The following is a 22,206-nucleotide window of genomic DNA, read 5'->3' on the forward strand; positions in this document are numbered from 1 at the left end:
CTATTATAATGTATGTCAATTATACCTCAGTTTTTAAAAAAAAGATGATGATGTGAGCAACACCAAAAGCATAATCCATGAAAGAAAAAAACTGAGAAACTGAACTTTATAAAAGTTAGACTCTTCTACTTTGCAGAAGATACTGATAGGAGGAAGACAGGCCACAGACGAGGAGAAAATAATTGGGAAATATGTATCTGAAAAGAACTTCTATCCAAAATACACAAAGAACTCTTAGAATTCAAATATAAGAAAATAATATGATTAAAAATTTGAGACCTAAATAAATACCTCATCAAAGAAGACAATGGATGAGAAATAAGCACATGACAAATGTTTGACATTATTTGTCATTACGTAACTGCAAATTAAAACAACAATGACCGAACACTACACACCTATTAGAATGGATAAAAGTTTTTTAATTGAGAATACCAAATTCTGGCAAGGATGTAGAGAAAAAGGAATTCTCATTCATTGTTGTTGGGAATGCAAACTGGTACAGCCACTCTGGAAAACAGTTTGGCAGTTTCTTAGAAATTTAAACTCTGTCTTACCATATAATCCAGCAGTCACTCCTCTACATATTTACTTGAAAACCTAAGTCTACACTAAAACCTGCACAGGATGGTTTATAGCAACCCTATTCATTATTGTCACGAGTGGAAGCAACCAAAATATGCTTCAATAGGCAAAAAGACAAACGGTGGTACATCCATATACTATTCAGTGATAAAAAGAAATGAGTTATCAAGGAATGAAAGGACATGGAGGAATCTTAAACACATTTTGAAGTGAAAGAAGTCAGTCTGAAAAGGCTATATATTGTGAGATTCCAATTATATGACATTCTGGAAAAGAACAAATATAGAAATGATAAAATGTTCAGAGCCAGGGATTTGGGAGCATGAAGGAGGGGTTGAATAGGTAATTTTTTTTTCAGGTGATGAAACTGTGATGTATGATACTGTAATGGTGGATACATGATATTCTGCATTTGTCAAAATCCTTAGAATGTTACAACGTAGGGAGGGAGATGCAGGAGGGAGGAGATATGGGAACATATGTATATGTATAACTGATTCACTTTGTTATAAAGCAGAAACTAACACACCATTATAAAGCAATTATACTCCAATAAAGATGTAAAAAAAAAAGTTACAACATAAAAGCCAAACCTTAATGTATGCAAGTTCAAAAATCATCATTTAAGACAACAAAGGATCTGAAAATGGAATACAGACTGTGACAAAAGTATCCATATTAGAAACATATTGAACAGCATTACTGAAAATAGCTGGGACATAAAGGTGCTGACCTTAGTAACTTTTTTAGGTATGAGTGGCTTCTGTAAGACTAAAGACAAAAGGAACTGAACATGAACACTGTACTCTAATTCATAAAGTTTTGTCCTGTGGCAGTATGAGTTTAAAAGTCTGACACTGTCATGCATGTATACTGAAACTGAGAAATTAAATGAATTGTGGATAACAGGAACCTGATTTCTCACTGTTGGAGTATTTACAATAGCAAAAGAAATAGCCTAGACTGACTGATATGGTAATAATCTTGAGTTGAAGATATCAATATATGTACCATATATGAATAATGAGGGATAGATATACAGCTATTTATGGCCGTGCGCATGTACATGTGTTGCTATACAGACATATTTTCTTGCTATTTCAGCTGAGAGAGTCTAGAAGAAATAACCCAGCAGCAATGAGCACACCCAACACCCAGACCTTGATTTCTAATACCTTTCTCCAATAAAAGGAACCAGAGATTTTTTGGGAAAATGACTGATTATAAACCTGGGTAGGAGATATGCAAGCTGAACCTGGAGCATCTTGTATTGCCAGAAAATAAGGATGTACAAAAAAAGCACACACACATATACGTAAATACACACACATTGATGGGCATAAGTTAAAGAAACAAAGAAGCCAGCTGAAAGCTCCCAATGGCCAAAGCTGAAACAATTTAAGCAAGAAAACCAATAAAGTAGCATTAGATTATAACCCTAAGTATAAAATAGTCATGAATTCATACTGATGTAAAAGAATGGTTGAATACTTAAAGAAGAGTAGGAGAAGAGACAAATCTGCTATGCAAAAGATTTCCAAACAATTTATATAGATACTGTGCCCTCAGGAGGAAAAGCATAATTCCATTTCCTAAGACGGGGCTATGCATAGTGTTTTTTCTTCCAAAGACTGAAATATGGAGTATAAAAAAGTTTGGGTGGGAATATGCAGTGGATAAACTTGACAAATACTACCTTAGAGAGATGATGATTAACATCACCAATGATAAATCATGTTAATAATGCATATCCTTGGTATGATATGATGAAGATGTCAATTTACCTCTGTGGTATTCCTCCCTAAAGCCCAAGCCCAGTCTACTCAAGAGGAAAATATTAGAAAATTCCAACAGATCAGTATCATCCAAAATACCTGAAAAGTGCTCAAAACTGTCAAGTCTATCCAAAAAAAAAAATAAGAAAAATCAGAGAAAATGTCACAGGCAAGAGGAGCCTAAGGAGATATGACTAAATGTAAAATCATATCCTAGATGGGATCCTGGAATAGATGAAGGATACTGGGTGAAAAATAATAAGGAAGTATGAATAAACTGCAACTTTAATAATAAGAATTATATTTGAAAACAGCTCATACAGCTCAATAACAAAAAATAAAACCCAATCAAAAATGGGCAGAAGACCTAAATAGACATTTCTCTTAGACATTTCTGACCTGTTCAACATCACTAATTATTAGAGAAATGCAAATCAAATCTATAATGAGGTATCACCTCACACCAGTCAGAATGGCCATCAGTAAAAGTCTACAAGTAACAAATGCTGAAGAGGGTGTGGACAAAAGGGAACCCTGTTATACTGTTGATGGGAATGTAAATTGGTACAGCCACTATGGAAAACAGTATGGAGGTTCCTCAGAAAACCAAAAATAGAATTACCATATGATCCAGCAATCCTACTCCTGGGCATATATCTGGACAAAACTATAATTTGAAATGATACCTGCACCCCAGTGTTCATTGCAACACTATTTACAGTAGCCAAGACATGGAAGCAACCTAAATGCCCATCGACAGAGGAATGGATAAAGGAGATGTGGTACATATATACAATGAAATATTACTCAGCCATAAAAAAAGAATGAAATAATGCCATTTGCAGCAATGGATGGACTTAGAGATTATCATACTAAGTCAGAAAGAGAAAGACAAATACCATATGTTATCACTTATATGTAGAATCTAAAATAACACACAAATGAACTTATTTACAAAACAGAAACAGACTCACAGACATAGAAAACAAACTTATGGTTACCAAAGGGGAAAGGGGGTGGAGGAAGGATAAATTACAAAGAAAGAAAACAATTATATTTGATCATTAATTATAACAAGTGTACCATACTAATGTAAGATGTTATTAGGGGAAACTGGGTGTGGGGTAAATAGAAACTCTCTTTACTATTTTCTCAGTGTTGCTGCAAATCTAAAGCCATTCCAAAAAATAAAGTCTATTTTTAAAAAGTTAATGTGGCAAAAGATAGGTTCAGAAGAAGAAATAAGGAAAACTGAGAAAAATATTGCCTCTGATAAAAAGATGTAGAAAAATTCTTAGTCATTTAAATCTCTGAAGATAGTGAACTGCAAAGAATATGAGTGAAATGACAAATAATCAAGTGTATTTTATATTGTACAGAATATTTCATATTATTAATAAATAGTACATTCACTAAAAATTATATTCTGTTAGGTTTTTAAAATATATATATATGTAAATATTGATTTTGCTGAACTTGCTAGTTTGTGAACAGGCTGTTATGGCATATATTTCCAAGATTTGAAGGAGTTTTTATTACTAGAAATTATTTTTTGGCCACTAGAGGAAACAACAGCTTCTGAAAATGATATATTCAAAGTTAAAAATTGTTTAGGATTATATTAAATAATTTAATACTATGCTGACTAATCTTTATTCTTTCTGTATATTCATGGAGTGGGATATTTTTAGACTCTGCATATAATTTCCATAGTTTATCAAAATTATATATGTCTGCAATAGGTAAGCTAATTTTCCTTGCTTAAAAAGTTCTGAGAAATATATGAAAAAGAGAGAGAGAGAGAAGCCCCTGACATTCAGAAGCTGGTCTGACGGTCACATCTAAGCCATTTATTCTCCCATTTGATAAGCAATTTCACAATATACCAATTTCAGACACGGTCACTCTGAGACACAATCATGAAAAACAGCAAGGCCACTTCATAATTTTGTCTAAGAACAAAGAAAAACATGGTAACTCCACCACCCACAAGAAAACACTCTCCTTGTTCAGACACTAAACGAGTACCTTCTACTTCTTTACCCATAGCACTGCCCCTGCTTTCTGACAGTGTTCATTCCTGAGAGCCGTCTCTTCCTTACACCCTTTCCCAAATCACCCAACCAGAATTTAAATCCCATCGCAGATTCTTTTTAGCACCCTCTTATAAGAAATTCCACGTTCCTCCATGGTGTATGCTCTCCTTTGACGAGGTGAGTACCTGATTTGTTCACCTCTGGCATCACAAAATATAGAGAACCTTTACAGTTCAGAAGATCTAATCAGCAAATTCTCTCTGTAAATTACTTACCCTTGGAAAAAAGTTAGCATACTAGTTCTTTCAGGGTATTAAAATAACCACTAAAATAACTGCTCAACAGAGTTTATTATGATAAAAAAAAAAAAACACTTTCTTTGGTAACTGCAGAGCAGATTGCCATCTTTCTCATCCACTTGGCCAGATTTTCCCAACCACTAAGCTTGTCCTGTTTTCCCCTCTGTCTTGCGTCTTGCTGCTCATCGCTCTGACTTCTCCATTTATAAAGCGTGAGCAGTACCAACACAGAACAACCTGTTACAGAGGCTTAGTTCTTTATCAAGGCAAAGATTCAAAGATTCCAGAACTGTATGAAGGGATCAGATCTACAGTAAGAGGCTGCCAGAGCATAAATATTAACCCTATGTGTGCTTTAAAGTAGGCTGTGGTGGTTAGAGTATAACATGAAAGTGTTATGCAAAATGTTTATTCTTGTTTTGGAAGGACAAAATTCAAGGATATTTCTTAACTTTCTAATGATTCTAGAGGTTCTCTAGTGCATTCAATTCTGTATCTAACTCTTATGCTGACAGTTTGTGTAATATTGGGCAGCCATATAAATAGTTACTCAGTTTCTTTCTCCTTTAATGAGTATCCATTGCTTTAGACAAACTGAACAGTGTTCTTAAAGGAATAAGAAACTGGGTATCTAGTTATTAATCAATTTGTCTACTTATCTATCAGTTACCTGTTCATTCACGCATCAATCCATTTATTCATTAATCTATCTAACTTATTGATTGCCTGTCATTTATCTCTTATAGTTGAAGTCCTTGCTTTGCTGTTTTATCACCTGTACCATGTGATTTGGAGCAGGTTACCTCTCTAACTTCATCTCACACCACTCTCCCACTCATTGGGCTCCATCACAGCTGACAAAGTCTGATCTTAGGAGCTTTGCATTTTCTCTCTAATGCTTGGAAAGCTCTTTGACAGATAAGTATTTGGCTTTCATTCTGTTTTTCTTTGGGTCTTCAGTCATGTGTTACCTCTTCATGAGAATTTCCTTGAACCCTTCTTAAAATTATGTCCCTTCTCCATGACACTTCCTATTCCTAATTCTCTACTTCCTTCTTCTGCTTAAAACAAATATTACAATTGTTTTATTTATATATTTTACTTATTTTGTCTCTTATCTTTCTCCTCATCTAGAATGTGAGCTCTACTAGGGCAGAGATGTCTGTTGGTTCAGTGCTGCTTCCCCAGTGTCTAGAATGGAACTTGCCCATAGAAATCCGCATTAAAAATTACTTAGGGTTTCCCTGGTGGTGCAGTGGTTAAAAGTCCGCCTGCCAATGCAGGGGACATGGGTTCGTGCCCCGGTCCGGGAAGATCCCACATGCCGCAGAGCGGCTGGGCCCGTGAGCCATGGCCGCTGAGCCTGCGCGTCCAGAGCCTGTGCTCCGCCACGGGAGAGGCCACAACAGTGAGAGGCCCGTGTACCGCAAAAAAAAAAAAAAAAAATTACTTGGATTCATGGAGCTCTTGAGAAGATAAAAAGACATGGTGCAAGTAAGGTGCTTGCCACTGAATCTGGTACAGACTATAGACTAAATAGATGGTACACACTGTCTTGTATTATTTTATATAACTTCATTCAGAGAACACTGAACCCCCATGAAACTCAAGTACTCATTCTCTTGAAGGGTATTATTAGTTATTTAGTTGTTATTAGAGAAATTACTAGGTTTTAGTCATAGACTATATATAAATATATACATATATAAATATCTACAGATATTAGACATGACATCATATTTTTACAAGAAAATATATTTTGAGTAACTTATAACTATGAGGTTATGACTTAAGTAACACATGACAATAAGTTTCAGTGGCATTTGCATAACTATAACTCAATCATAATATTCATAATCAAGTCAGAATCATTGTAGATAAGTATAGCTTTAATGAATGCAGTTAATTAACCTTAATTTACAAATGAGTGCATCTAAATAATTTTGAACTTTCACCTAGTAGAGAAAAGCAACACATTATTCTCTATCAATTTTAAATAAAGTATCAGCTCCTTATACAGTTAATTCATCCATTTTTTCTTGGTGTTGGAGTATAAAATAAAATGCATATACTTATCTAATGTGACATAAATAATAGGAGTGACATCTATGATGATTAGTCATATGATTGCCTATGCCTCTTAAAATTGTAGCTTCCAGTAAGAAAACATTTCATGAATTAAAAGCATCACCAACCAAAATATAAATCATGAGTTGTGGTACAACTTGAATGGAAAATGTGTATAGTATATACATGGAGGTAATGCATGGTAGTTTCTAGTATCTGGTTTATATCAGGGACAATATTATGAAACAACTAGATTATTTTTGGTGAAATAAAAAAAGCTTTAAATAAAAAGTTTAAAGTGCTAATAGCCTTGTCTTTTTAATTTACCAAGAATGTGGATTCAGAATGCGTTTTTTTTTTTTACATCTTTATTGGAGTATAATTGCTTTACAATGGTATGTTTCTAGATTTTTTGATGATGGCCATTCTGACTGGTGTGAGATGATATCTCATTGTATCTCATTGATTTGCATTTCTCTAATGATTAGTGATGTTGAGCATTCTTTCATGTGTTTGTTGGCAGTCTGTATATCTTCTTTGGGGAAATGTCTATTTAGGTCTTCTGCCCATTTTTGTATTGGGTTGTGTTTTTTTTGTTATTGAGCTGCATGAGCTGCTTATAAATTTTGGAGATTATTCCTTTGTCAGTTACTTCATTTGCAAATATTTTCTCCCATTCTGAGGGTTGTCTTTTGGTCTTGTTTATGGTTTCCTTTGCTGTGCAAAAGCTTTGAAGTTTCATTAGGTCCCATTTGTTTATTATTGTTTTTATTTCCATTTCTCTAGGAGGTTCTCTTTTAACCCTGAAAGTATGACTTTGAGTAAATCACCTCACCTCTCCAAGCTTAATTTTTCTCTTATTTAAAAGAGAAATAATATTATAATACACATAATCTTTATATATATAACATTATCCACATAAACCTTTTTAAAAATAAGTATTTAATAAATAATAGTACTAGTAGTGGTTATAATAATAGTATTCGCAACAGGGAAAAGACTAGCCTTACTCTGATACTAAAGATACTAAAGAACTATCCTTGATAGTTCTTTTCCTCACATTTATGAGTCTTGCACCTCTTGAAGGGGAGAATTACAAGGTGAGAAAGATATCCCCTTGTCCCCAGGTTGGGTCAGTCTTCTCTGTAGATCCCCCAGGAAGCAGCATTGCACCAACCCTGTGGCTTCCCAAATACAAACCTGGCATGAAATCTATTCTGTTTGTCCCAAATTAGATTACTATCATGATGTCTATAAACTAATGAACATGTAATCTATGTACAAGGAAAAGGAGGTGAATGTGACACCCATCTTGCTATTATTCTGCACACGGTAATACCTGATGTCTCTAAATCTTGGTCATTTTATATATATCGTTTGGGTGGCACTATCCCATTGACCAATCTAGTCTGTAATTAAAAGCACCTATACAAGGAGGTAACAGTTTGCTGTCCTACGTGGAAAACAAAGTTTAAAATCTGACATTATGCCCTTTAACTGCTGGGTGAGGAAGTTTCCGCTCTAGGTATTCAAATAGGCCAGTTTCCAAATTAAATAGGGCTGAAAAATAAACTCATGGTGAGAAAAAGTACCTCTTATATAAGAAAATTCAGACTTACTGAATTTTCTGTTACTGTTACGGTTCCATTTTTTTAAAACATATTTATTGGAGTATAATTGCTTTACAATGGTGTGTTAGTTTCTGCTTTATAACAAAGTGAATCAGCTATACATAAACATATATCCCCATATCTCCTCCCTCTTGCGTCTCCCTCCCATCATTTTAAAACATATTCCAAAAATAATTATTTCAACACTCAGTATCATTATATATAGGTATATGAGAATGCATACATGTGTATGTATGGCTGAGTCACTTTTCTGTGCACCTGAAACTATCACATTCTTAATCAACTATACTCCAATATAAAATAAAAAGGTTAAAAGAATTATTATAGGTATATGAAATTTTTTTTTTTTGATGGAGAAATCAGGGCATTGTACTGATGATGACAATGTACACTACTTCACGCTTAGGTAATGCGGTCGCGATAAGGCCCTAGCCCAGGCCTTATGTTTCTCCTCAGGATCCTTGGGGGCAAACTTCTCCTGCAGTTCCTTCCACACGCCTTTATTCATCTCCTTAAACTCTTCCAAGGTATCTGTGGACAGGACCAGTTTGTATTCTTCCAGGGACAGGGCACTGAAGCTTGTGTCTCTGGGACGAGGGTACTTGTGTTTGTAGTAGTTTGAATGGAGAAGTACTAAGCTCTCGTACAACTGATCACAGGCTTCAGGCTCTGCAATCTGGGTGTTCTCTCCCTCCCGAAAGGCATGCACTACCCGCTCCCACTGATAAGCGCCCAAGTCCCGGCCTCATTTGGTCTCGTCCACTGGCCATTCCTCACAGAGTTTGAGAAAATTCTGGTAGCAGCTGGCTGCCATTTGGGGGCCTGAACTTTATTTTTAAATTTTTTTTGGAGGGGTACGCGGGCCTCTCACTGTTGTGGCCTCTCCCGTTGTGGAGTACAGGCTCTGAACGCGCAGGCTCAGCGGCCATGGCTCACGTTCCCAGCCGCTCCCCGGCATGTGGGATACTCCCAGACCGGGGCACAAACCCATGTCCCCTGCATTGGCAGGCGAACTCTCAACCACTGCGCCACCAAGGAAACCCCTGAACTTTATTTTTTAAAGTGCTTTCAAATCAAGTTATCAATTCCCCAGAGACATAGAACACATTTAATTAACAGATATATTTTATAAATGACGGCACAGAAGAATGTGAAAATACTGAAGAAAGGAGAGACAGTCAGAAAGCTGGATTGGAGCAGATGCAAGAACAGATTTTGTTTTTGGACCACCAGGGATCTCTTCCAGATACCCAGTATCCCTTCGTGGATATCTGGCAGTCCTCAGCCATACTAAAATCTACCATCTTCAGTTACTATTCTTATCTAGGGTATGATAGTTCATAAAGCTATTAAAAAGTCAGATTTAGAGTGGACCACAACAATGAATTTTAACTCATAATTCTGCTAAAAAGTCTTCAAACCATCCACATTTTTCTTAAATTTGTAACATGTTCCCTGCATCGGCAAGCGGACTCTCAACCTCTGCGCCACCAGGGAAGCCCTATTTTTATATTTTAAACCATTCATAACTTGCAGATATAGAGAGTCTATACCAAAAACTCAGCAAAGTTTTTGGGTGAAATAGATCATAGTGAGCTGTCACATCAAAGTCAGTTTTACATTTTAGATTTAAATTGGCTTGAGAAATAGATATGCCAGTTATTATGGGGAGAGTCAAAAAGTATATGCTAAGGTTTCATTGAACAATATAAACCTTTTCCCCACATACTGAAAAATTTCTGATACATAAAATGATTTTGATTTTGAGATTGTAAAAATATATGTTTTCACTTGATCAATTTTAAGTACATTGCTTTATGAACATTTTTAAATAGGCTGTACTATTTAATTTTCCTCTTAGTATATTTATCAAAATATTTTTATTTTGGCTTTGTTTTAATATTTGCTTCTTAAGTAAATAAAATGCCATTTGATGTGTTCACTTTCAAAATGATGAACAGACAATAATGTTTTTTTTTAATTAAACAACTTAAAACTCACTCCTACAACTATATTCATCTTTCATCCATTCTTTCTAAATGATGTGTAATTCTCCTTCCTGTGCATTTATTTCATGTCATCTATCCACTCTCCATGTGACAGACACTTAATCTGACTCCAGTTTACCAGTTGAGCTGATAGTAGGGTGAGGCAAGTGAGGCAGATGGGGCACAACACTTAAGGAGGCACTTACTCTCAGGGTGAGTGTGCTATCCTGTACTCATGTTTTACATGACCTTTAGAGTGAGTGCCTCCTTAAAATCTGCACCTGAGTTGTCTCACTTACCTCAACTTAGTCCTCAACCAAGAACAAACACAATATTTCTTAGTCCACAACCAAGAACAACCTTTTACATGTCCCTTTTTGACTTTATATGAGGATTGATTCGGACTATATACCTGGTAAAAGAACAGATTTATCACAGGGTATGTGTCTACAAACTGACTCACTGGTACTAGATTACTTTCCAAATGTCCACAACAATCTACACTCCATTAGATGTGCGTGAAGGTTCCTATTACATTATTGTGTTCTTAGTATTTAGTGCGCTAATGGCTCTAAAGTGATATTCTTGCTTTAATTTACATATTTATGATCACTAATGATTCTATGACTTCCCCTTATGCATGCTTGGTAGCTTTTTGGTTTTAATTTTTTGAAAATTCCATCTCATATCTTTCACACTTAATTGTATCAGAATTGCTCTTTACAGAAGAATTTCTCATACTCTAGGTATTGATTCTTAGTTGATATTAAGTGTCAGAAATATATGCCCCCAATCTATTATCTGTTTATTAACTTGACACATGGTGCCTTTCATTAAAAATTTTCTTGATATAGTCAGATTTATTACTTTTCTTTCTTTTGGTTTGTACTTTTACTTTTTTTTAAAGAAGTTCTACTACCCTAGGTAGTCTTCTAGATTTTCTTCTATTAACTTTATACTTTTACCTTTCAACTTTAGGTCTTTCATCTCTGTAGAGGCCACCATCATATGTGGTGTTAGCTAATGTGAATGAATGGATTCTGATCCCTCCTATTCCATTTTCTCCCGATGATACAATTACATATCAAAGAGACTATAAGAACTGCCTCTAGAGGAGGACTATACACCTCTACCCCCATTGACTCTGGTGTTGCTCACATGAGTAAAGCAATATGGGCAGATATGAAATGGTGAAATGTCAAGTAGAGACTTTGAAAGGCATCAGGTATTTCCACTGGCTCCTCTTGCCTTCCTGCTATCCACCATGAAAAGAGCACGCCCCCAATGACTGCAATGCCTTTCACCTCCGTTTCAGAATGAGAGATACATGGAACAACCCCAAATCCAAGCCTAGCTGATCTCAGCCAACCCACAGATTATCGAGTCCACGGGCAAGAAATATGTGTGCTGCAATGGAATCTAACTAACAGGTACATGAATCCCTTTTTTTACTTTCCTTCATGTAGATAGCCATTTTTCTGTCAAGATGACATGAAAAAGTGTAATAATTTAAAAGGTTTCCAAAACATCTAAATAGCTATCTTATATAAAAGGATATAAAACTCCTCTATTCATATTAAAGAACAATTTCCCAGATGTCAAACTAATCATGAGCATCTTAAGAGGAAGTAGAGTTTACATTCACTGCTAAATCACACTGCTACATTTTTCTAACAGGAGGGTATTTTGAGGATGTCAATACGTGCGCAGTTCTCAACAAAGTGTACAACTGGGGTGTTGAGATCATAACTGTGAAATGTGTACTTTGGAGGTTCATCTAAAAAAACTGAAGTTAGACTCACTGACAAATTTAAGTTGATTCTTTAGAGTGACAAATAATCTCTCTAATTATAGGACCTATCTGTGTCTAGTCATTTTTCCTGAATATTGTCCCAAAACTTCCAGCAATATAGGTGGCCAAACCGTGATTGACGGTCACAACTTTGACACTTAAAAGTGCTTTATTCACTACTCAGCTTCTTTATTATTTTAGTCATTTACTTTACTCAGTGATTTGGGCTACCCTATTTATTAGTCTTAGAAACAGACACAGGTACTATTGTAGTCTATTGAGGGAGGTGATATTATAAAATAACTCCACAGACAATTTTTTTCTTTCTTTTCTTTCTTGTATATCTTACTTTTTTCCACTTTTTTCCCTTATCTTCTAAAACTATTTTCTTAGCTATTTAGGTCATAGCTCTGAAAATTAATTACTGCTTATATAAGATATTGCACGGATAAAAAGACACCTAAGTGAAAATGATCCTGTTGCTCTCATCCTAAACCATACCCCACAGGGAGTCAAAAAATTGTAATAAGTATCTAATATATATTCCATCATATTTGCATAATATTTCTTAATTTCATTTTAATAAAGTCATTATCAATAAGGAAGAATAATTGTATTACATCTCCCAATAGGCCCATAGAATACTATCATAATAATAATGATAAATATCATTTAATGGACAGTATGTGCCAGGATACTATACTAAATGTAGCTGTCATGATCAGGTAAGTTCTGCTGTAGTAACAAACAAATCCTGCAATATCAGGTACTTACTACTATAAAAATTTATTTCTCATTTAGGAAAAATTCAATGCAGCTGAAATATGCCTCCATTTCCTGATGGCTGCCTTCCATGGTTTCTAGGATTGCCAAGGCAGGGCAAGAGAGAGATGCAACAGAGGAAGAAACACACTAACTCATAATTGCCGCAGACTAGAAATGACACATCAGTTCCTCTTGCAGTCCCGCAGTCGCACACAGACTCTGAATTAGGCTTGTGAATGTGGTCATCCTGTCTGCCCAGAAAGTGAAAATAGTCAGTTGAGCAATTAGAACTGTGTTCACTAAATGGATAAACTATGTTATCCATTTAAATCCATTCATAGTCCTATGAACCTACTCTCAGGACTACTAATTACAAGCAATCTCACACTTTTATTCCAAAATCAGGACCACTTTCTCCACCTGTCACCAGCTGAAAAATCATGGGATTATGGGCAAGGTTTTAAAATGTAATGCATTCCCAGAAACAGATTAGCTCACTGGCCACCATTATGTGACCCAAGGACATTTAACCCCACTCCAGTATTTGCTATCAGACAAGGACTTCAGGAAACCCCTTTCCTTGGTGGAGGGCCACCACACCCAGAATTAGAAAGGTTTGGTGTTCACAGGTTCATTAGCCCTAACCATCCAGTGGAAATTGGAATAAATGGAAAGGTCCTAGCAGTCAGTATTACAATAATAATTTTAAACTGTAACATGAGGAATTTGTAAAGATGAAAATTTGGAAAGGGAAATGAGAAGACAGGAACAAGCAAAGAGACAAGAATGAGCAGTGATAGCAAGAAAAAAAAAGTTAAGAGACTCATTGAATTGAAAAAGAGCACAGCCTCTCACAATCTCTAAAAGTACAGAAGTTTGAAGACTTTTCACTCTCATTTTTCTTTCTCTCTTCCTGTCTTTTATCTTGCTTTGTTTTTGTTTTGTTTGTTCTTTTCCTCTTCTCTGGCATTGGTCTTATTCACAATTATACAGAAGTATCTGAAAAATTCTCTTGCTTTTAAAAAGCTTAAAAGGATAAATTCAGCCATCCAATTTAGGGAACTTGCCAGATTAATCTTTGTTAGGAGGGTAAAAAAATAATGGTAGATAAAAGAAACAAGTTTAAAAATTCAAGTCTCTCCCTAATTCTTGCTTTCTCCCTCATTCCTCCACCCTGACCTCCTTTCGTTCAGACACTCTCCTTTTGTCACCTCCATTAAAGGAGCTGAAGGAATATCAGTCAATGACCTTCCCTCAGTGTGAGGGACAAAACTACAAAATCAGGCCTTTAATCTGAACCTCAGAAGAATGTGGGGTTTAGACAGGCATATGCCACGCTGCTGCACCCTGCGTCCTGACGCACCTACATATCCCGCTATTTTTAGTAACAACATCAAAAGTAATTTCAGCAGTTGATAAAACCAAATGACTTCTTACAACATTACCATTAGAGTATTTTATGTACCATAAAAGAGGCACTAATTACCACAGGAAGTCAGGACAGCTTTATATTTTTCTCTCTAAATGACACAAAACATTGTAAGCACTATAGCTAGTATCATTTTGTCATGAGTTCTTTTTAGATTTAAATATAGACCATTCCCAAGCTCATTTTTCAAAGCTTATGTTTGAAAAATCATGAATGACATATTTACACTATAAGTATTTCTTTAAAATAGATGCAGGGAGTTTATTTTGGTCCCAAAACAAAAATATTCACTTATGCTAACAAGCACCAGAGAGAGTTTCATATCCAAGCCTCCAATTTTCTACTTGATTCCTTGTCAGCAACAATGAAGTTTTCCAGCAAATGGAAAGGATTTAAACATGGCAAATTCCAATGGTAAGGCTACAAAAATTGTCTTCGTAGTACAGGCACTAAACCTAGATAGCAGAGGAGAGAGTTTTATTTTATTGGATTATTACAAATTCATAGCCTTGAGATCACGGTACTTCTGGGATAGAATAAGATCAAGTTTAAATGTCTTAAAGTGTCCTTTTCTATACTGTAGTTTACAAATTCTATAATGTCCTTCACACAGAATACTTTTAAGGAGAGATCAAAAGGTAAACAAATGAGCACCACATGCATTACATAAAAATTAACATTGGCTGCAAAGTATGTTAAATCATGGGCTGAATACAATTATACTTTGAATACAGTGTGTTGTTTCTTCCAGTTTATTCCTATTCTAGGCAATTTCAAATCCATTTTTTTATTTCAAAGCCAAGCTACAATTTGCCAAGTTATTATATTTTTATCACACAGCAATGTTACCAGTGGGTATTCAATGTGTACTAGTACAACAATAACAATAATTGTATGTTGCATTTGTGTAGAAGTTGAACAAATGTAACACAATTGCAAGTGAAAATATATTCTCATATATTTCTAATATAAAGAAATATAACTGAGCTTAGAGTCACTAGGTACTCAATGTCATATAATTAGTAATGACTGACACAGAGACTTGACACAATTTTCTCAGTCAAAGTCCAGGAATAAGACAAAAAATTTATAAAGTAAAAGAGCCTTGGTATTAAAGTTTTAACCATTAGTTATAATAAATAGTAATGTAAGATATAGTTTTATAAATATAATTTATGCTACACAACTATAGTAGTCTTGAAAAGAAATGAAGGAGTACAGGAAATTCTTACATGCTTGTCTCATTAGAAAGAATCTACATGTTGGGATTTCAAAATTTTTATCTCAGATCCTTTCCTTTAGTATTCCTTAAGGAAGTAAGATAGTGAAAAATAAGGAATATCATGCATTCATTCAATGCCAACTATGTGCCAGGCACTGTGCTCTTTGATTGGAACTCAAATGTGAAATGCATTCTCCTTACCTTTAAGGAGAGTGTTTTGGGAATAAGCAGAAAAATATATATACAATTCCAATTCAACATGATTATTATGAAATCTGTATGTAAGAAACGTACAAGAGCCTAAATACTTGTCTTAAAGCTTCTAATTGTCCTATCTCGTAACAGCTTATTTACACTGTATTGCTTTTGAAGATGTCAAGATTACAACAAAGGATATAACTTTCCTATGAATTATTTGTCATTTTGCAAACCAGGCATGAGTTTTAAACAAGGGGAAAAGCCAAAAAGAAAGTGACTGTATACTATTCTGTGAAATTATATTGCCAATCTCTTCTATGTGGCCTGGAATTAAATAAAAATAGAAGAATTAGCAAAGATTATACATTAAGTTTTGTTGGTCATGCACTCTACAAAACTACCTGGCAAAATGGGTATGTAAAGATAAGATCCAGCTTATAGTCCATATGTAGAACTACACACCTTGGCATTGGGCCTTGTCCATAGGTTTTTGTCTAATTCAGGTAAAGGTTATTTATGGACTAATGACAGCCCTGAGTTTTAGGGCCTCTGTTGCTGGGCATGCCATCAGAAGTCTGCCCCTGTTAAAGATCCCCAGAGCTCGTTTCGGCACCACATATACTAAAATTGAGACAATACACAGAGAATAGCATGGCCCCTGTGCAAAGATGACATGCAAATTTGTGAGGCATTCCATATTTTTCCATCTCATGTCCATGGATCGGAAAAACTAATATTGTTAAAATGGCCATACTACCCAAAACCATCTACAGATTCAATGCAATCCCCATCAAAATACCAAAGGTATTGTTCACAGAAATAGAAGAAACAGTTCTAAACTTTGTGTGCAACTAAAAAAGACCCTGAATAGCCAAAGCAATCCTGAGAAAGAATAACAAAGACAGAGCCATCACACTTCCTAATTTCAAACTGTACTACAAAGCTATAGTAATAAAAAACAGTATGGTACTGGCACACAAATAGACACATAGAGCAATGAAACAGAATAGACAGCCCAGAATTAAATCATGGCATACATGGTCAACGAATATTTGACAAGGAAGCAAAGAAAGGATAGAGGAGAAAGGATAGTCTTTTCAACAAATGCTTCTGGAAAAACTAAAAAAAATATACAAACTATGAAATTGGACCCCTATCTCACACTACTCACAAAATCTAACTTTATATGGATCAAAGACTTTAACATAAGAACTGATACCATAGAAGAAAGTGTAGGGAAGAAAATGTAGGGAAGAAGCCTATAGATCTTGGTCTTGGCAATGATTTTTTTAGACGTGATGCCAAAAGCACAAAAAACAAAAGCAAAAATCAACAAATGGCACTACATCAAGCTCAAAAGCTTCTGCACAGAAAAAGAAACTAATTAGCAAAATGAAAAGACAGTCTATAGAATAGGAAAAAAATTTTGCAAACCAAATATTGGATAAGGAGTTAATATCCAAAATATAAAGAACTCATACAACTTAATAACAAACACACAATCCAATTCAAAATGGGCAGAAGAACTAAATAGACATTTTTCCAAAGAGGACATCAAAACGGCCAAGAAGAACATGAAAAGATGCTCAACATCACTAATCATCTGGAAAATGCAAATCAAAACCACAATGAGATATCACCTCACACCTGTAGAATGGCTATCATCAAGACGACAAGAGACAACAGGTGCTAGCAAGGATGTGGTGAAACAGGAACCCTCGTACACTGGTGGTAGGAATGTAAATTGGTTCAACCACTATAAACAATATGGAGGTTTCTCAAAAATTAAAAGTCATCTACCACAGGATCAAGCAATTTTGGCTATATACTGAAAGGAAATAAAAACACAATTGTGACAAGATATATGCACTCCCATGTTTACTGAAGCAGTTTTCACAATATGATGACCAAAAAATTGGAAACAACCCAAATGCCCATCAACAGATGAATGAATAAATAAGATGTGATACATATACACAATGGAATATTATTCAGCCATGAGGATATCCTGCCATTTTAGACAAGATGGATAGACCTTGAGCACATTATGCTAAGTGAGGTTAAGTCAGAGAATGACAAGTACTGTATGATATCACTTATATGTGGAATCTAAAAACAATTTAACCTTTAGAAAACAGAGAGTAAAATGGCAGCTACTAGGGGATGGGGTGGGTAGGGAGGATAAGATTGATAATTCAAGGGTACAAACTTGATACGGGGAGTAAATAAGCAACAGAAATCTAATGCACAGTATAATTAATATAGACAATAATATTGCACTATAATTATATAATTTGATAAATATTGCTACATTAGCAATCACATTACAGTGTATAAAAGTATCAAAGTTACACCAGAAATACATCTACACGTGGAACAACTCCTACCGAACACCTACGGAAGGCTGGCAGAAGACCTCAGAGCTCCCAAAAGGCAAGAAACTCCCCACGTACCTGGGTAGGGCAAAAGAAAAAAGAAAAAACAGAGACAAAAGAATAAGGACGGCACCTGCACCAGTGGGAGGGAGCTGTGAAGGAGGAAAAGTTTCCACACACTAGGAAGCCCCTCCGTGGGCGGAGACTGCGGGAGGCGGAGTGGGGAGCTTCGGGACCGCGGAGTGGTGCACAGCGACCGGTGTGGAGGGCAAAGCGGGGAGATTCCTGCACAGACGATCGGTGCCGACCGGCACTCACCATAAATTTACATGTCAAATTTATTCAACTAAAAAAACAGACACATGTAATAATAGAACAGAATTGACGGCCCAGAAATAAACACCACATTGTATATGGCCAATTAACGTCTGACAAAAGCGCCAAGAATATACAATGGAGAAAAGATAGTCTCTTCGATAAATGGTATTGGGAAAATTGGTCTCTTATCTTACACCATACAGAAAAATCATCTCAAAATGGATTAAAGACTTTACATGTCAATGTCTACTTAGACAATACCACACCATTTCAGGCAAACTATAAGAATCTTGAATAGTGTAATTCTATTTATACCCCCAGACTTTATATTATTGTTGTAATATAGTTCACATCTAAATACATCATAAACCCCAAAATACAGTGTTATAATTTTTATTTAATTTTTTAAAAAAAGATCCCCCAAATTAGACCAAGCATTCTAAAGAATTCATCCACACTCAGTTCATGAGGGTCACAACCCCAGTAATTGAGTTCAGAATTTCCTTGGATGATTTATCTGTCCATTTCACATCCTCTCTTTGAGAGGATGTGAAATGGCCCAGATCCTACTGGTCTATAATGGAAATCATCATGCTTAACAAATATAACACAGGACATTTAAATGTTAATTACTAAAAAAAAAAAAGTTCCATATGTCAAAGTAACCCCAATTATTTCCCCTTAAGTCTTACTTTAACCTTGGGGAATTTCATACATTGTTAAATATTATCTCCCAAACAGTGAATCCTAGAATCCCCTTCCCCATAATTTTATACTCTATCCCAACTTTTTCCCAAAATACTTTCACCTGATTCCCTTGGTAATGATTAGACATATTGGGAGGCTTTAAAAATTAAGTGCAGATAATAGAATTGTTAAACAAACAGTGGCTTGTTTTAAAACTGTCCTTCTGCCCAGAGTATAAAGCCCCCATGTTCTATCATGGGCAGCCTTAAGAAAGTCAAATACTGGATTCAAAGACAGGCAGGAGCAATATATTTTTTTCAATCTGTCTCCTAGAGTAATGGAAATAAAAACGAAAATAAACAAATGGGACCTAATTAAACTCAAAACCTTTTGCACAGCAAAGGAAACCATAAACAAAGTGAAAAGACAACCCACAGAATGGGAGAAAGTATTTGCAAATGATGCAACTAGCAAGGGATTAGTCTCCAAAATTTATAAACAGCTCATGCAGCTCAATATCAAAAAAACAAACAACCCAATCCAAAAATGGGCACAAGACCTAAATAGACACTTCTCCAAAGAAGACATACAGATGGCCAAGGGGCACATGAAAAGATACTCAACATCGCTAATAGAGAAATGTAAATCAAAACTAAAATGACATTATCACCTCACACCAGACAGAATGGCCATCATCAAAGTCTATAAGCAATAAATTCTGGAGAGGGTGTGGAGAGAAAGGAACCATCCTACACTGTTGATGGGAATGTAAACTGGTACAACCACTATGGAGAACAGTATGGAGATTCCTTAAAACTAAAAATAGAACTACCATATGATCCATCAATCTCACTCCTGGGCATATATCTGGAGAAAACCATAATTTGAAAAGATACATGCACTGCAGTGTTCATTGCAGCACTATTTACAATAGCCAAGATATGGAAGCAACCTAAATGTCCATCGACAGAGAAATGGATAAAGATGTGGAATATGAGCCATTGAAAAGAATGAAAAAATACCATTTGCAGCAACATGAATGGACATGGAGATTCTCATACTAAGTGAAGTAAGTCAGATAGAGAAAGACAAATATCATATGATATCGCTTATACGTGGAATCTAAAATAATTGATACAAATGAACTTATTTACAAAACAGAAACAGATTCACAGACTTAGAAAACAAACTTATGGTTACCAAAGGGGAAAGGCAGGGGTAAGGGATAAATTGGGAGTTTGGGATTGACATATACAACACTACTATATTTAAAATAGATAACCAACAAGGACCTACTGTATAACACAGGGAACTCTGCTCAATATTCTGTAATAACCTAAATGGGAAAATAATTTTCAAAAGGATATATGTATATGTATAACTGAGTCACTTTGCTGTACACCTGAAACTAACACAACATTGTAAATCAACTATAGTCCAATATAAAATAAAAATTTTTTAAAGATTTAAATAAATAAATAAAATATATTATTTAAAAAATAGACTGGCAGGCCTTCAGAAGCAACTTTTCTGGATTTCTCATTTCCTTCCTCTTCCCAGGGATTACTATTTCATATTCCACTATCAAGGAGTCCTCCTTGTTAAAAATAAAAACACTCTGAATCATCTGCACTCAAGAATACCAAGAGACAGAGTTCCATTCTATACCCCACCTAGGCTTTCACTGAGTTCCACTTTCTAGTATGAGAAATGCTCCCAATTCCCCCTGCCTGCTTCTTGAGGTAATTGTTGCACTGATGGATCTTCTTAACCTTCTGAAAAGACTTACCACAGGGCCTTGACCTTCCCAGTCCCACAGAAATTGCTTTCATTTCTATCAAGGGGATTCAGGAAGAACATGAATCACAAGGTTTTTCTAAGAGTCTAAGTCTGAATAGAACTAATTAGAGAAGACCTAAACTGTCCATGGATCAAAAGGGAAGAAAATACTATAAGAACCTTTCTCACCAATAGCTAGAAAACATCGTTGAACAGTCTCAGCTCCTACTGTTACTGATGCAGTGGCCAAGCCTCAGCCCAGATGTGTTTGTTAATCCTCCCTAGCTCCTTCCTCAGGACATAGTTTGAAGTCTCTCTCAGATCTCATGCTTCCCAGAGAAGCTGATTTATCAGTGATCTTTCCAGAACTCTAATCTCTGCTGAAAAGACCACATTTCTCACCTCAGTTTTTTTTGTTTTTGTTTTTCGTCAGTTAATGTGGTTGTTTGTTTGGCAATATCATCAGCTTGACCAAAACCAACATTTCCACACTGGAAAAGAGGAAACCTGAAGTCATTATAGGGCAACAAATACATCCCTGAACGTACTAAAGGAATTTCAAATTCTAAAAATAAATTCTGACAATCATTCATGCTTCATTCCTTTTGGAAGCACTGGTCTAGCATAAACAATGACAGCAGAAAGTGAAAAGGCTGTAAGAGATGAAAAGGGAGATTTCACTGGGTACTGAGAGATCCATTACTTCTTGCTGAGAGCATCAGGGAAAGCTTTATGAGAGGGTTAATATTCCATCTGGACATTGAATGATAGAAATGATTTAGATAGGCAGTAGAAAAGGAGGGCATATCACCCATAACCCTTGGTTAACACAAAAAATTAAGATGAGAGTCAGTAATGAAAAGACCTAAGAGTACAACTAACCAGTTTCCCAACGCCCAGTTTTCACAGGCTAGCAAAACAACTACAAGCTGAAATGTTCCAATGGACAAACAGGAGGGCACACCAAAAATGTTTTAAATCGAGGGTGGTAAGACCGAGGACTGCATAGGGTCACAGCAACTGACCCAGTGACCTGAAAGGCCACCAAAAGAGGTGAACAGTTTTGATATTCATCTCACGATGAAAAGAAGATAATGTTTCAAACACCAACAAGACTGACCAAAAGGGTGTATACACAGTAGCCAATGAATCATCACGGTAGCCAATGAATCTAGGCCGTATCCATTTTGAAACAACAGTGATCACTTATTATTCCTTCCAGTTAGACTTGTCTAGATACCACGTTCAAATGTAAATTGC

General features: G+C 35.6%; 1 non-coding gene and 1 pseudogene across 1 annotated transcript; one reads left to right on the forward strand and one right to left on the reverse strand.

Annotated features, from left to right (window-relative positions):
• Positions 1-8,784: 8,784 nt before the first annotated feature.
• On the reverse strand, positions 8,785-9,207 carry LOC112396126 (ubiquinol-cytochrome-c reductase complex assembly factor 2 pseudogene; annotated as a pseudogene).
• A 7,177-nt stretch (positions 9,208-16,384) lies between these two features.
• LOC112396147 (U6 spliceosomal RNA) lies at positions 16,385-16,490 on the forward strand. The gene has a single exon (XR_003002509.1). It is a non-coding gene; the product is annotated as a U6 spliceosomal RNA (small nuclear RNA).
• The last annotated feature ends 5,716 nt before the right edge of the window (positions 16,491-22,206 follow it).

The sequence above is a fragment of the Neophocaena asiaeorientalis genome, unplaced genomic scaffold (genome assembly GCF_003031525.2).
Source record: "Neophocaena asiaeorientalis asiaeorientalis breed wild unplaced genomic scaffold, Neophocaena_asiaeorientalis_V1.1 scaffold146, whole genome shotgun sequence".
NCBI lineage: Eukaryota > Metazoa > Chordata > Mammalia > Artiodactyla > Phocoenidae > Neophocaena > Neophocaena asiaeorientalis.